Here is a 15324-nt window from a genome sequence, read left to right as displayed (position 1 = left end):
ATAACAATTGGCGATGAGGTAAAGAACAACCATGCGAAAATGCAAAGAACAGTCGGCATCCTGGAGAAGTTCTCAGAGGGGACGATTGGGAAGCATTCGTGGAGAGACTCGACCAATACTTTGTGGCCAATGGGCTGGAAGGGGACGAGAACGCCACCAAACGAAGGGCGATCCTCCTAACTCTCTGTGGGGCAACAACCTATGGCCTCATGAAGAATCTCCTGGCCCCGGCAAAACCAACAAAGAAATCCTACAAAGAATTGTGTACGCTGGTCCGGGAGCACCTAAATCCTAAGGAAAGCGTTTTGATGGCGAGATATCGGTTCTACACGTGTCAACGATCGGAGGGCCAGGAAGTGGCGAGCTATGTTGCCGAACAAAGGCGCCTAGCAGGACATTGCGAGTTTGAGGGATTCCTAGAACAAATGCTCAGAGACTTTTTTGGACTGGACATTGGACATGAGACAATCCTTTGCAAACTGTTGACTGTAGAAACTCCAAATCTGAGTAAAGCCATAACGATAGCTCAGGCATTTATCTCCACCAGCGACAACACCAAGCAGATTTTGCAGAACAAAGAAGTTTCGGCCAATACTATGCATAAAGTAACGTCGCTTTTGAGCAGAAATGTACACGGCAGAATGTACATGCCAGCTGCTGTGGCCCGACCTCAACTGACCCAGAGTCCACCATCATCAGGGGGCAGTTAACACCCTGTTGGCGCTGCGGAGGTGATCACTGGCCCCATCAATGTCGCTTTAAGCACTATCCGTGCAATGGTTGCAGAACAATGGGACACCTCCAACGAATGTGCAGGCGAGCTGAAAACCTTGCAAACCCTGCAAACTATCACGTTGCAGAGGAAGATTGATCCACAGTGGATCAGACTGAGTTGGAACCTCGTACAGAGGAGGCAGAAGTGTACGGGGTACACACGTTCACGACGAACTGCTCACCAATAATGTTGAAAGTTGAACTGAATGGCATTCCAGTATCGATGGAGCTGGACACAGGGGCAAGTCAGTCCATAATGAGTAAAAAGGCCTTTGACAGGTTGTGGGGAAAGAAGGCACACAAGTCTGAGCTCAGCCTCATTCACATTAAACTAAGGACTTACACCAAGGAATTAATCCCTGTAATTAGCAGTGCAGAAGTCAAAGTCTCCTATGATGGAGCAGTACATGAACTCCCGCTGTGGATTGTGCCAGGGGATGGCCCCACGTTGTTTGGCAGAAGCTGGCTGGGGAAAATCTGCTGGAACTGGGATCAACATCCGAGCGCTTTCGTCCGTCGACGACGCGTCATGTACCCAGGTTCCAAGCAAGTTCCCATCGTTATTCGAGCCAGGCACTGGAAGATTTTCGGTGGAGAAAGTGCAGATCAATTTGGTTCCCGGTACACGAACCATCCACCACAAGGCTCGGGCGGTACCGTACATGATGCGTGAAAAAGTGGAAATTAAGCTGGACAGACTGCAACGTGAAGGCATCATCGCGCCGATGGAATTCAACGACTGGGCCAGTCCAATTGTCCCGGTACTTAAGGAGGACAGTACGGTTAGAATTTGCAGGGACTATAAAGTAATGATTAACTGTTTTTCGCTGCAGGACCAGTACCTGCTACCCAAGGCAGATGACCTATTTGTGGCCCTGGCTGGAGGGAAGATGTTCACCAAGCTGGACCTGACCTTGGCCGACATGACACAGGAGCTGGAGGAGTCTTCGAAAAGCGTCACCTGCATCAACACGCACAAAGGTCTGTTTATCTACAACCGGTGCCCGTTCGGTATTCGGTCGGCCGCGGCTATCTTCCAGCGGAACATGGAGAGCCTGCTAAAGTTGGTTCCTTGCACAGTGATCTTCCAGGACGATATATTGGTTATAGGTCAGGACACCATGGAGCACTTGAAAAATCTGGAGGAGGTTCTTAGTCGGTTCGATTGCGTGGGCTCAGGTTGAAACGCTCGAAGTGTGTTTTCCTGGCACAGGACGTCGAATTCTTAGCAAAGAGAATCACAGCAGACGGCATCAGACCCACCAACGCCAAGATGGAGACCATCTATAACGCGCCGCGACCACAGAACGTGACGGAGCTGCGGTCGTTCCTGGGACTCCTTAACTAATTTGGTAATTTCCTACCTGGGTTAAGCACCCTGCTAGAACCCTACATGCGCTACTGCGCAAAGGAGACGACTGGGTATGGGGGAATTCACAAGAGGCTGCCTTTAAGAAAGCCAGAAATTTATTGTGTTCTAACAAACTGCTTGTCCTGTATAATCCATGTAAACGTTTAGTGTTAGCTTGTGATGCGTCATCGGGGTCGGGTGTGTGTTACAACAGGTTAATAATTCGGGAATTTTGCAACTGTAATGTCTGTAAGCTTGTAATATTTGTAGCTCTACACTGTGGATATGGACGTATTGTGTACTGCAAGTGCAGAGTTAATAATAAACAGAACCAGCAGATTTCCGGAGACTTCCGAGAGAGCTGCCTGCCATGTTAGGAAGCTGTGTGTGCTGAGCTCTGTGAAGATATCACATTTGGCAACGGAAGATGGGATTTTTCGGATGATTTAAAGCTTAAATTTTGTTGGTGAAAGATTCAGCCAGCCGACAGAAGACTTTGGAAGTTTCTGTCTTTGAAAAAAGCTACAATATCCGAGGTAAAATACAGCACACGGTGTGAACAGCTAGAGATTAAAATGGCAGGTGTATTGGGAAATTTGAGTGAATATAGATACGACCGGGAATGTTTTAAAGCATATGTGGATCGGCTAGAAATGTATTTCACTGCAAATAACATAATCGAAGTTCCAGACAATGCATTCCAGAACTGGGCTGTGTTGGAACGTAAGAAAGCGATCTTCTTGTCGGAGGCAGGTCCGGCATTATACGAAACCGTTGCAAATCTGCTTGTGCCTGATGAGGCAAAGGACACAACGCTTGAAGAGATTTTAACGAAGCTGGAACAGCATTATAACCCCAAAGCATTAGAAATTGCTGAAAGCTATCGTTTCGATTCGGAATCAAAAGACTGATGTAAGTATCAGTGATTACATTGTAGCATTAAAAAAGCTATCGATGCACTGTAATTTTGGAAACTTTCAAAACCGAGCATTACGGGATCGTTTTGTTTGTGGGGTGGAAAATGATGCGATCAGAAGGAAGTTATTGACGATGGATGACTTGACTTTTGAGATTGCTTGTCAGACAGCGAGGTCAATGAGCATGGCCGAACAATATTCCCGAGAATTAAATAATGATTATGGTCATCAATCAACCGAGATAAATCACCTGCAGGTTCAAAGTAAAAGACGGGCATGGCCGAAAATCTCAGAAACTAGAAATTCTAACAGAGCGTCGAAGTCATGCTATAGGTGCCTGGGACAACACATTGCTCAAAGTTGTCCATACGTGAAGGCAGAGTGTTTCTTCAGCAGAAAGGCTGGGCACCTTGTGAAGGCATGCCGACTGAAGGGTAGACCAGCTTTTAAAGCTATGAGTCCAGCATTCAAAGCTATGAGTAGAAATCCCAAGAGACCATATAGCATGGAAGAACAACAACAGGACGAGGAGATGTTAGAGATACACGTCATCAGGAGCACGAGGTTAAAGGACAGCGATTCAGAAAGCATCAAAATCCACATAGATGTTGCGGGTTTCAAGATACCAATGGAAATCCTCATGGGTGCATCCGTGAGTGCAGTACCGGAGTCACTATATTGCGACAAATTGCGTGATTTCCAAATGGAGAAATCCTAGATAGAGCTGCGAGGCTACTCGGGAGAGAAAATTCCTGTGGTGGGTCGTATCACCGTACCGGTGAAATATAAAGATCAATTTCAGAATTTGCCTCTAATAGTAGTGAAAGGAGACAAGTCTGCCTTACTTAGAAGAAATTGGTTGAGCTCACTGAAGCTGGGTTGGAGTAAAATTTTCTGTGTGGAAGCGAGATTTTCATCAACGGATGAGGTTATCAAGAAGTATCCGAAGGTGTTCTGTGAAATGGGCAGTCCGATCCAAGGCTTCAAGGCGAGTGTCGGGGTACAGCAGAACGCTAGATCGGTTTACTACAAGCCACGTTCTGTACCATATGCACTCAAGGAGAAAGTTGAGCAAGAACTCAAAAGACTAGAGAATGAGAACATTATTTGTAAGATAGATTGATGTAATTGGGCTACACCCATTGTTGTTGTACCTAAGTCTGATGGTAAGGTAAGATTGTGTGGTGATTATAAAGTAAATGTAAACCAGGTTCGAGAGGGTAATGTCCCCAATACATTGCCGAATATAGAAGATTTGTTCACAACACTGACAGGTGGTCAGATCTTCTCAAAACTGGATCTTACGAATACCTACTTACAGCTTGGACTAGATGAGGAGTCCAAGTCATGTTTGACTATAAATACTCATCGAGGCCTATATAAATTTAATAGGCTACTGTTTGGAGTGTCTTCCGCCCCCGCCATATTTCAAGGGGTGATGAACCAGATTTTGCAAGGTATTGAAGGGGTAGTATGTTATTTGGATTACATACTAATTTCAGCACCAAATAGGCAAATTCATAATAACATGTTGAATGAAGTCCTCAAACGGCTAGAGAAGCACAGAGTATGAGTGTCTGCTCGTAAGTGTGAGTTATTTAAAAACTCAGTGGAGTACTTAGGGTACAGATTAGACAAATATGGTTTACATCCCACCATGGAAAAATTGGATGCGATTAGAAATGCACCGGCTCCCAGGAATGTAACTGAACTTTGTTCATTCTTGGCTCTTTTGAACTATTATGGGAAGTTCCCAGCAAATTTAGCTACAGTATTATATCCACTGAATGAACTATTGAAAAAACAGGTCCATTGGAAGTGGTCAAAGGAATGCAATACAGCATTCAAGGAGTGTAAAAACAAATTGCTAGAGAGCACCATGTTAGTTCACTATGACATATCTAATGAGATTAAGCTAGCATGCGATGCCTCTCCGTATGGAGTTGGGACAGTAATCTCTCATGTATTAAGTAGTGGGGAGGAGAGACCAATTGCTTTTGCTTCACGCACTCTCAGTGCCAGTGAGAGTAATTATGCGCAAATTGAAAGGGAAGCTTTGGCATTAATTTTTGGGGTCAAGAAGTTTCACAAATACTTGTATGGTCATAAATTTACCATCGTTATGGACCATAAGCCCCTAACATCAATCCTCCATCCAAAGTCCCCAGTTCCAACATTAGCTGCAGCCCGAATGCAGAGATGGACTTTGATTTTGTCAGCATATACATATGATATTGAATACAGACGATCAGCTGATCACAGTAATGCTGATGCAATGTCTAGATTGCCTTCCCCATCACAAGTTACACCCGATAGGGAAGAAGTGTTTTCTTTTTCATACATTGATGAACTGTCAGTCACAGCTGAAGAGATTGGAAGAGCAACCAAATGTGACCCAGTGATGTCAAAGGTATATGAATATATTGCAAATGGATGGCCAGCCCAGATAACAGACAAAGATACACATCCATTCTTCGTTCATAGGAATGAATCATCAGTCGATAAAGATTGTATCATGTGTGGTGCAAGAGTGGTTATACCAAATAAATTCAGGTCCAAATTATTCGGAGACCTTCATGACCAGCACCTGGGAATGTGCTTGACCAAGAGTTTTGCACGCAGTTATTTATGGTGGCCAGGTCTTGATAAAGAAATAGAGTACATCGTGAGTCAGTGTACGACATGTCAATCGGTAAGCAAGCAACCACCACCAGTACCATTACAGCCAAGGAAATGGCTTCCCAGGGTGTGGCAAAGGCTACATATTGATTTTGCTGAGTTAGAAGGACAACAATTGTTCATTGTGATTGATAGCCATTCGAAGTGGGTTGAGGTGTTTCCAATATGGAAAATAACAAGTAAAACATTGGACATTTTACAAAAATTATTTTCTTCATTTAGCCTCCCTGAAGAAATTGTTTCGGATAACGGGCCACAATTTTGTTCAGAAGAATTTGCACAATTCACGAACAAAAATGGTGTGAAACATACCAAGGTCCCACCATACCACCCTGCTTCGAATGGTGCAGCAGAGCGCACTGTACAAACTGTAAAACGTACCCTCATAAAACAAATGTTAGTTCCAAATCCAAGGAAATGACAGTTGTCATTGGATCACAAATTGGCTAATTTTTTGATTACATATCGAAATACTCCTCATACAACTACTGGTAGAACACCAGCAGAGTTGTTTCTCAAACGACAGCCACAAACCAGATTCTCATTGTTAAAGCCCAATTTGGCACAGTCCGTAGAAGAGACACAATTAAGACAGAAAGAGAATCATGATAAAGGTAGAGTAAAAGAGAAACGTGTGAAATTAAACCAGAAGGTGAGAGTGAACAGCCATCACCATAAATGGTTAAAGTGGTTACCAGGAAGAGTGGTGAAGATATGTGATCCTCGCACATATTTGATAATGGACAGGTTAGGTTTGTTCATATTGCTCATATTTTACCCTCAGACATGGAAGGAGTTGAAGGTGGGAATGATTCAATTATTTCTGACTCATCAGATAATTTTGATACACTAGTAGCAAATCCTAAATCCAATATACCGGAAACAAATCCAGGAGAGAATCAGAATGAAAGTCTGAGTCTGAGTCTGGAAAACATAGAGCCTGAAGTTAGAGTGAGTACAAATGAAAATCAAGGAAATTCCGTGAAGGAAAACGTTCCTCAGGATGAGACACGAATTAGTGTGAAATCGACACCATGTTTGGAAGGTTCTGTTCAAGAGCAAAGGTATCCTCTTTGAAACAGAGATCAAGTGGTAAAGTTAAATTTGTAAATATGGGAAAAAAAATAAGTTTATATCCTGTGTTATGTATAAACATGAAAGTTATGTATGATGTTTGTTATGATGGCTTCTTCATTAAGGAGGGAGAAGTGTAATGTCTGTAAGCTTGTAATGTTCGTAGCTTCACACTGTGGATGTGGACGTATTATGTACTGCAAGTGCAGGGTTAATAATAAACAGAACTGGCAGATTTCCAGAGACTTCCGAGAGAGCTGCCTGCCATGTTAGGAAGCTGTGTGTGCTGTGCTCTGTGAATATATCACAGCAATCGGTTGCGTATGAATCCAGGAGTTTGTCCAAGGCCGAAAGGGCCTACAGCGTGGTTGAAAAAGAGGCTCTGGTGTGCGTTTATGGGGTAAAACAAATGCACCAGTACTTATTTGACCTCAAGTTCAAGCTTGAAACTGACCACAAGCCACTCATATCGCTGTTCTCTGAGAGCAAAGGGATTAATACCAATGCCTCTGCCCGCATCAAAAGATGGGCACTCACGCTGTCGGCATACAACTATGTAATCCGCAACAGACCGGGCGCAAAGAACTACGCAGATGATCTCAGTCGACTACCATTGCCCACCATCGGGCTGGAAATGGCACAGCCAGCGGACTTGCTCATGGTCGTGGAGGCATTTGTGAATGAGAAGTCCCCTGTTACAGCCCGCCAGATCAGGACCTGGACGATCCAGGATCCTTTACTGTCCTTGGTAAAAAAACTGTGTCCTCCATGGGAGCTGGTCCAGTGTACCAGTGGAGATGCAGGAAGCGATTAAGCCGTTCCACAAATGCAAAGATGAGTTGTCCCTGCAGGCAGACTGTCTTTTGTGGGGCAATCGCGTGGTCATGCCCAAGAAAGGCAGAGACACATTTATTTGCAAACTGCACAACACTCACCCAGGCATCGTAATGATGAAAGCCATAGCCAGATTTCACGTGTGGTGGCCTGGCGTCGACTCAGATTTAGAGTCATGCACGTGCCAGTGCAACACTTGCTCTCAGTTGAGCAATGCACTCAGAGAGGCACCGCTAAGTTTGTGGTCGTGGCCATCCAAACCGTGGAACAATGTAGACGGTGCGGGCCCATTTCGAGGCAAAATGTTTTTGGTTGTCGTGGACGCTTACTCAAAATGGATTGAATGTGCAATAATGTCTGTAAGCACATCCACGGCCACCATTGAAAGCCTACGAGCCATGTTTGCCACGCACGGCTTGCCTGATGTCCTAGTCAGCGACAATGGGCCGTGTTTCACCAGTGTTGAATTCAAGGAATTCATGACACGCGATGGGATCAAACATGTCACATCTGCCCCGTTCAAGCCCGCATCCAACAGTCAGGTAGAACGAGCAGTTCAGACAATCAAGCAAAGCTTGAAACGTGTGTGGGAAGGCTCCCTGCAGACCTGGTTGTCCCGAGTGCTGCTCAGCTACCGCACCAGACCCCACTCACTCATGGGATTCCTCCAGCTGAGCTGTTCATGAAAAGTGCCATTAAAACAAGGCTCTCTCTTGTCCACCCTGATCTCCATGATCACGTGGAAGGCAAGCGGCATCAACAAAGTATATACCATGACCACAGAAAATTATCACGTGATATTGAGATCAATGATCCTGTTTTTGTGCTCAATTATGGACATGGTCCCAAATGGCTCACTGGCATAGTCACAGCCAAAGAGGGGAGTACGGTGTTTCAGGTAAAACTGACCAATGCACAAGCGCACAGAAAACATTTGGACCAAATCAAATTGTGGTTCACCAACAGCTACGAACAACCCGAAGAGTACACCACCAACTTTGACCCTCCAACACACACACAAGTGGCAACTGACATCATTGTTGACCACGAAACCAAACTCATCATCCCCAGCAGCCCGGCAAGGTCGGCTGCCCAACAGCCCAGTGAAGAACTGACCAACCCTCCCACACCCCCATTTGTACCGAGACAATCGACAAGGGAGCGTAAAGCCCCAGATCGTCTCACCTTGTAAATAAGTGTACTGTTAACTTCGGGGAGAGTGATGTTATATATTTAACCCCTTGTAAGTTGCATGACACCTGACCACCAGAGGGCCCACCTGTTGGAGTCCCAAGGGATCCCAGCATCCCTTGGGAGCACAGTATATAAGCAGGCCACCCATGAGGTACCTGCACTCTGGAACTTAATAAAGGAGCTAAGGTCACACTTGCTCATTACACACAGTACTCAGTCTCACCATTTATTACGAGTATAACATGAATAATCCGAGAAGGCGCCGAAAACCTCGAGTCGCTTCACCAGGAGCAAGCGGTGACCAAGCCCAAACGGTGGAAGGAGCGCACGACAACCCAAGCACTTCAACATCATCATCATCATCATCATAGGTGATCCCTCGAACGAGGATGACTTGCTTCCACGAGTTCACAGGTGTTTCAATAAAGGACCCGATGTTCCAATCCTGAACTCCAATTGAGGGGGTGGAAGATGCCTGTGCGTGGATTTCTTTAACGTGTGGTTGCCGTTGCACACCAGCCACCACATGGGTTTGACAGAGCTGGATCTTAGTCTAGTGGCAAGGATTAACCAAGACGACTGGAAACCTGCTCTGTGAACGGTCCTAACGTGCACACATATCGCAGTGTGGGCTGGCCCACGCTGACCCTGGGCCCTGGGCTCTTCTGGGCCCCATATACTCATCTGTTGCACCTCCGCCACGATCTCTTGTCGCTCCTCCACCATAAACATTCACCGCATCTCCCCACAAACACTCGCCGCTCATCCGCCCTGACCTTCCCACTCCTCTGTAACTGGGTCCTCCTGATGTTCCTGCCCACGCTCCAAAATGGTGACCAAGGTTTTGATGAGTCAGCCAGTCGCCCATCTCAAAATTGTCGCACACTTGGAGCAGCTCGCGCTGGAGGTTGAAGTGGTACGCTGCTCCAGCTCTTTTATAGCCCAACCTGAAGGGCTGTTCTATGCAAGTCGGACTTCAACATACCGGCATTTCAACCAACAATCCTTCAACCACCGTGTGTCCAACCTGTGACAGAGACTGTAGTTCCCGCATCGGACTTATCAGTCATCTGAGAACTCATTTTTAATGTGGAAGCAAGTCATCCTCGACTCCGAGGGACTGCCTGTGATGATGATGATGTTATTCACCAAGCTTCCTTTCTCTTGCAGGTCAAGATGGCACATAACAGGCTGCAGCAGCAGCAAACAGGAGGGGAACCCTGAACTGCGCCAGCTCACAGACTTGGAGGAGCGAATACTTTGCCTTATGTGCCCGCAGGTGGCCATCCCCATGGCAGTGAGGACCGCCGAGCCTGTTGGGGCCAACATTGGTAAATAAAAGAATTTCTCTCATCCCATCTTCCATTTAAAATAGAAGGCCTTATCACTTAGCTACTCCACATTTTGACCACCTTTCTTCCTGCATCCCTGCCCCCCTTCCCTCATCTCAACGCGACCCTTGTCCTATTTGTGTTTTCAGACAATGCCCTGCCCGCGGCCCAGCCTGTGCCCGAGTCCCCCCCCCCGCCCTGCCAACCCACTGTGCAGGGAGAAGAAATGGGGGAGGATGAGGAGGGGGACGATGCAAGCACCACGTCACCGCTTCTCACACTCGCACGCACCAGCTCAGATACTGTGAGTTGAGCTTAGGAGAGTGGTCTGCACTGGGTGATGCACCGGGGCCTAGTGGGCTACAGCAGGGCCTAGGGGTAAGACAAGCTCAGGAGGCAGCTCCCCAGAGGGTGAGTTCGCGCGTGAGTTCTGCTCCACAGGACTCAGATGAGGAACTCGTTGGGGAGGTGTTTCAACAAAGAGTGATGGACTTGAACTCCGACATGATAGGGTCAATGGAAAGGATGCCCAAGAGCCAGTCACGTGGTAAGGAGTGTGGAGAAGTCTGTAGACAGCTTTGGGCACACCATAGAGCCCATTACTGTCAGTGTGGACTCCCAGACGGACCATGCAGATCCAGACCTCACAAGGCTTCTCATAGGTGATGTGGCAGTTTTTATTGGGGCACAGGCGGAAACAACGCAATATCTTGCTGCTACAATAGATTCAATGGTTGCTTGTGGATGCTCAGACTGCTATCATGCAGTCTCCGCTTGATATCACGTAACATCTTGTTGATATCATGCAGTCTCAGCTGCATCCCACACAAGCTCTGAATGCTGCCATCACCGCTAGGTGCATCACGGTTCATCGGGGATCACATAGTGCCACAGCAAGCTACCAATCTGTGCTCCAGCAGATTGGTGCGGAGGCTGAGATGCAGCCCCGGGAGAGTAGCACTGGCTCAGTAGAGCAGCAACCTGCTGTCCTCTCTCGGGACGACAGCATTTCTAATCCCACCACTGCCACTCGTCATTGCAACTATCCATGGCCGTCATCCTGCCAGCCCAGACTGCCGGCACCCAGCCTGAGGTGTTTGAGTCTGCAGCTGAGCCTTCCAGGCCCAGAGCTGGTTGAGGGCCTCCTAGAAGGTCATTTGTAGTCTCTGACCTGGAAACACAGCAGCCTTCTTTCTACCAGCCATTCTGTCGCCATAGAGGAGACACTGCGGTGTAGCAGTAGAATAGGTTTATGTAAAAGGGGATTTAAGGAGATGCATAAGGGCGAATGATATATGTTATGGCGATGTTGCACTTTTTACACACAAATGTTGACTCTCATCTTTACTGTTTGGTGTTGCATGTCATTTCATTTTGGGGCATGTGGTATGGAAGAATGGGCTCATTGACGTGTTTATGGGGAGGCACAAAGGAAGTGGGATGTGGCGAGAACCCTATTTGAACTGAGATCTTATGAGACGGTCTCGGACCTCCCTTGTAGTTGCGGGACAATTTCGGAGCAGCTGTCCCTCCTACTGCAGCTCCTCGTTCTCCTCCTGCAGCTCCTCCTCCTCTGGGTCCTGCTGCTCCTCCTCCCCCTGAGGTGCAATGCCTATGTCTTTGGGCAATGGCTGTGCCTTCATAATTGCCAGGTTGTGAAGCATGCAGCAGATGGTAATAAATAGGGACGCCTGGTCAGGCGAGTACTGCAGGACTCCTCCTGAGCAGTCAAGGCAGCGGAACCGTTGCTTCAGCACTCCAATGGTCTGCTCAGTGATGTTCCTTGTGGCAGCATGGCTGTCATTGTATGAGTCCTGGGCAGCAATGCTGGGGTTGCGGAGGGGAATCATGAGCCAGGTGCATAGCGGGTAGCCCTTGTCTCTGAGGAGCCAGCCCGGGGCTGCATTGGATGGTTGGAACAGAGCTGGCACACCGGTCTGGTGCAGGATGAAGGCATCATGGATCCTGCTAAGATAATGGGCATTAACGGCCATTATTATACATGTATGATCGCACACTACCTGCACATTGAGTGAATGGTATCCTTTTCCGTTTCGAGAGATTTCAGGATTCCGGTGCGGAGCCCTCAAGGTGACATGCATGCAGTCTATGGTACCCTGCACCATGGGGAACTGCACCATCCTCACAAAGCCAGTTGACCACTCCAGCTGCTTCTGTCTCGACATGGGGAATGAGATGTGTTCCATCATCCTTCGATACAGAGCATCTGTAATGTCCTGAATACAGCAATGGGTGGCATACTGGGAGATGTCGAGATGTCTGCTGTGACTCCCTGGAAAGATCCATTGTCATAAAAATTGAGGGCAATGGTCACCTTCACTGCCACTGGGAGAGCAGTTCTCATCCTTGTTTGAGGGTCACGGTCTGGCTGGAGCAGATGGCACAGCTCCATCACCACATCTTTTGTAAATCACAGCCTTCGGACACACTGCTCCTCAGTGAAATGGATGTAGGAAAGCTGTTGGCGAAACACCCTGGGTGTGTATGACCTTCATTTGGCACATATGTGTAAGCATCTTCCTCTGCCCACATCCTCATGGACCTCTTCATGTTGGTCCTGCTGTTACTGTCCCTCTGCATCCTCTTGCTGCTCTTCTTCCCTTTGCCTCAACCTCTCCCATTACATGTGCCTGTGTCTGTCCCTCTCTCTCTCTCCCTGTTCCTCTCCCTCATCCTCGGTGCATGTACTTCTCCATAGTCCTCTCCATGGGCCTCTCCCAGTGTAGGTCCCTCTACCAGTGGGAGCCTTTCTCTTTCCCTCTCCCGATTCCTCTGCCTGGCTACAGCACCCTTATTTTCTGTGAACCATCCTCCGATGGTGAAGTTGGAGGACGCGGTCCACTGCCAACGCTGAGCCCATGATTGGCAAAGAATGTTGTTGTCTCCAAATGGACCTGACTAAAGCAGGGGAGCGATGGAAGCCAAAGTTAATCGAGGGCCAGCAATCAATGATGGTGGTGGCACGTGCAAAAAACAAAATAACTGCAACCTGGGGAAAAATTTGTCCGACCAAAAATATCTCCAACAGCGCGCCATTAAATATCGCTGGCGCTGCAGCCTGACGACTTGAAACTGACAGCAAAAGCTGTCGCTTGCATCAGCAAGTGTTAGGTACAGTGACGTGGGGCAATTTAACCTTCCGGGGCGGTGATGAGGCGATGATCTCATCATCGCCATGCGCAGAGGAGCGTCGTAAGCAACGCCGGAGCAGGGCACAGAGCCGTAGTGCCATCAGCGAAGAGATGAGCAATTCCACCTGGGTCGATGTGGTCTTTGCATCTGCCGTTAACTCACTACCACTCCATTAGCGCAGGGCGGAGGCGTTAATTAGGCCTGCGCAAAGGGGAAATTTCGGGCCCTTTTAGTTTCAAACAAGTAGCCGCTAACATTTTACGCACTACCATCATGTTTGCCCTCAGTCTGCTTTGCTGTATTGAAAGGTAGCTCAGCTCTTGAGGATAAATTCATCAATCTTGCACTCCCAGCAGGAATCTGATGTGTAGGGCGACTTGCTGATTGTAAAATAGGAACCGAGGGGCTTGGGGCACTGCAGATATATCGTTGCCTTATGGCAAATCAGGTACAAATATCAAAGCTACTAATCTGTGGCACCTCCAATTCCCCAGTGATTATTCGCACTGCTGCAGATTCTCCATTCCATGCTTCTGCTCTAGTGCAGCCTCAGCAAATGTACCCTTATGGGTACAGCAGATCCGAGGACAGATCCTATCTGCCATTGTCTTCAGCTCTTGCCACCAATTCCATCCCCCTCCCTGCCCATGGTCTCAGGCTGAACCAGACTGATCGCAAACTCGGCATCCTATTTAACCCTGACTTGAGCACCCAACCTCGTATACTCTCCGTCACTGAGACGGTCTACTTCCACCTCGATTATATTGCCCATCTATGCCCCCACCTCAGCCCATCTGCTGCTGAAACCCTCAGCTATGCTTTTGTTACTAACAAGAGTGTTTGAAGATCAGGCCCTCAAATCCACCACCAAGCTCATGGTTTACAGGGCTGTAGTAATACCTGTCCTCCTGTATGGCTCAGAGACTTGGACCATGTACAGTAGACACCTCAAGTCACTGGAGAAATATCATCAACGATGTGGCCGCAAGATCCTACAAATCCCCTTGGAGGACAGACGCACCAACGTTAATGTCCTCGACCAGGCCAACATCCCCAGCATCGAAGCACTGACCACACTTGATCAGCTCTGCTGGGCAGGCCACATGTTTCGCATGCCAGACACGAGGCTCCCAAAGTAAACCCTCTACTCAGAATTCCTTCACGGCAAACGAGCCAAAGGTGGGCAGAGGAAATGTTACAAAGCCTCCCTGATAAAGTGCAACCGACACCTGGGAATCCCTGGCCAAAGACCGCCTTAAGTGGAGGAAGCGCATCCGGGAGGGCGCTGAGCACCTCGAGTCTCATCTCTGAGAGAATGCAGAAATCAAGCGCAGGCAGCGGAAAGAGCGTGCGGCAAACCAGTCCCACCCACCCTTTCCCTCAACGACTATCTGTCCCACCTGTGACAGGAATTGTGGTTCTCTCATTGGACTGTTCAGCCACCTAAGGACCCATTTTTAGAGTGGAAGCAAGTCTTCCTCGATTCCGAGGGATTGCCTATGATAATGATGACTACCAATACTTTCCTGGTTGGTCTCCTATCGTTCGCCCTCCATTGTGACCTACATTGGCTCCCGGTTCGGCAACGCCTTAATTTTAAAATTCTCATCCTTGCTTTCAAATCTTTCATGGCCTCACCCTTCCCTGTCTGTAACATCATCCAACTCTACCACCGTCCGAGATTACATTCGGCCCAAACAGTCCATGCTGGCGTTTTTGCTCCCCTCGAGTCTCCTCCCGTCTTTCCTCATCTAAATCTATCAGCATTACCCGATATTTCCTTTTCCCTCATATGCTTGTCTAGCCTCCCCTTAAATGCATCTATACTATTTATTTCAACCACTCCCTGTGGTAGCGAGTTCCACATTGTCACCACTCTTTGAGTAAAGAAGTTTCTTCTGAATTTCCTATTTGATTTCTTGGTGAATATCTTAGCTTGATGGCCTTTAGTTATGCTCTTCCCCACAAGTGGAAACATTCGTTCTGTATTCAATCTATCAAAACCTTTCATAATTTC

At 47.6% G+C, this 15324-nt stretch overlaps 1 protein-coding gene across 1 annotated transcript in view; it reads right to left on the bottom strand.

Moving 5' to 3' along the window:
• Positions 1–15324, bottom strand: part of LOC139264731 (dual specificity calcium/calmodulin-dependent 3',5'-cyclic nucleotide phosphodiesterase 1A-like) — a 1390883-nt gene that overhangs the window by 433309 nt on the left and 942250 nt on the right. The window lies entirely within an intron of this gene.

This window comes from Pristiophorus japonicus, chromosome 1 (genome assembly GCF_044704955.1).
Source record: "Pristiophorus japonicus isolate sPriJap1 chromosome 1, sPriJap1.hap1, whole genome shotgun sequence".
Taxonomy (NCBI): domain Eukaryota; kingdom Metazoa; phylum Chordata; class Chondrichthyes; family Pristiophoridae; genus Pristiophorus; species Pristiophorus japonicus.
The sequence above is the reverse complement of the archived record's forward strand: the minus strand, read 5'-3'. Positions and strand labels throughout refer to the sequence as shown.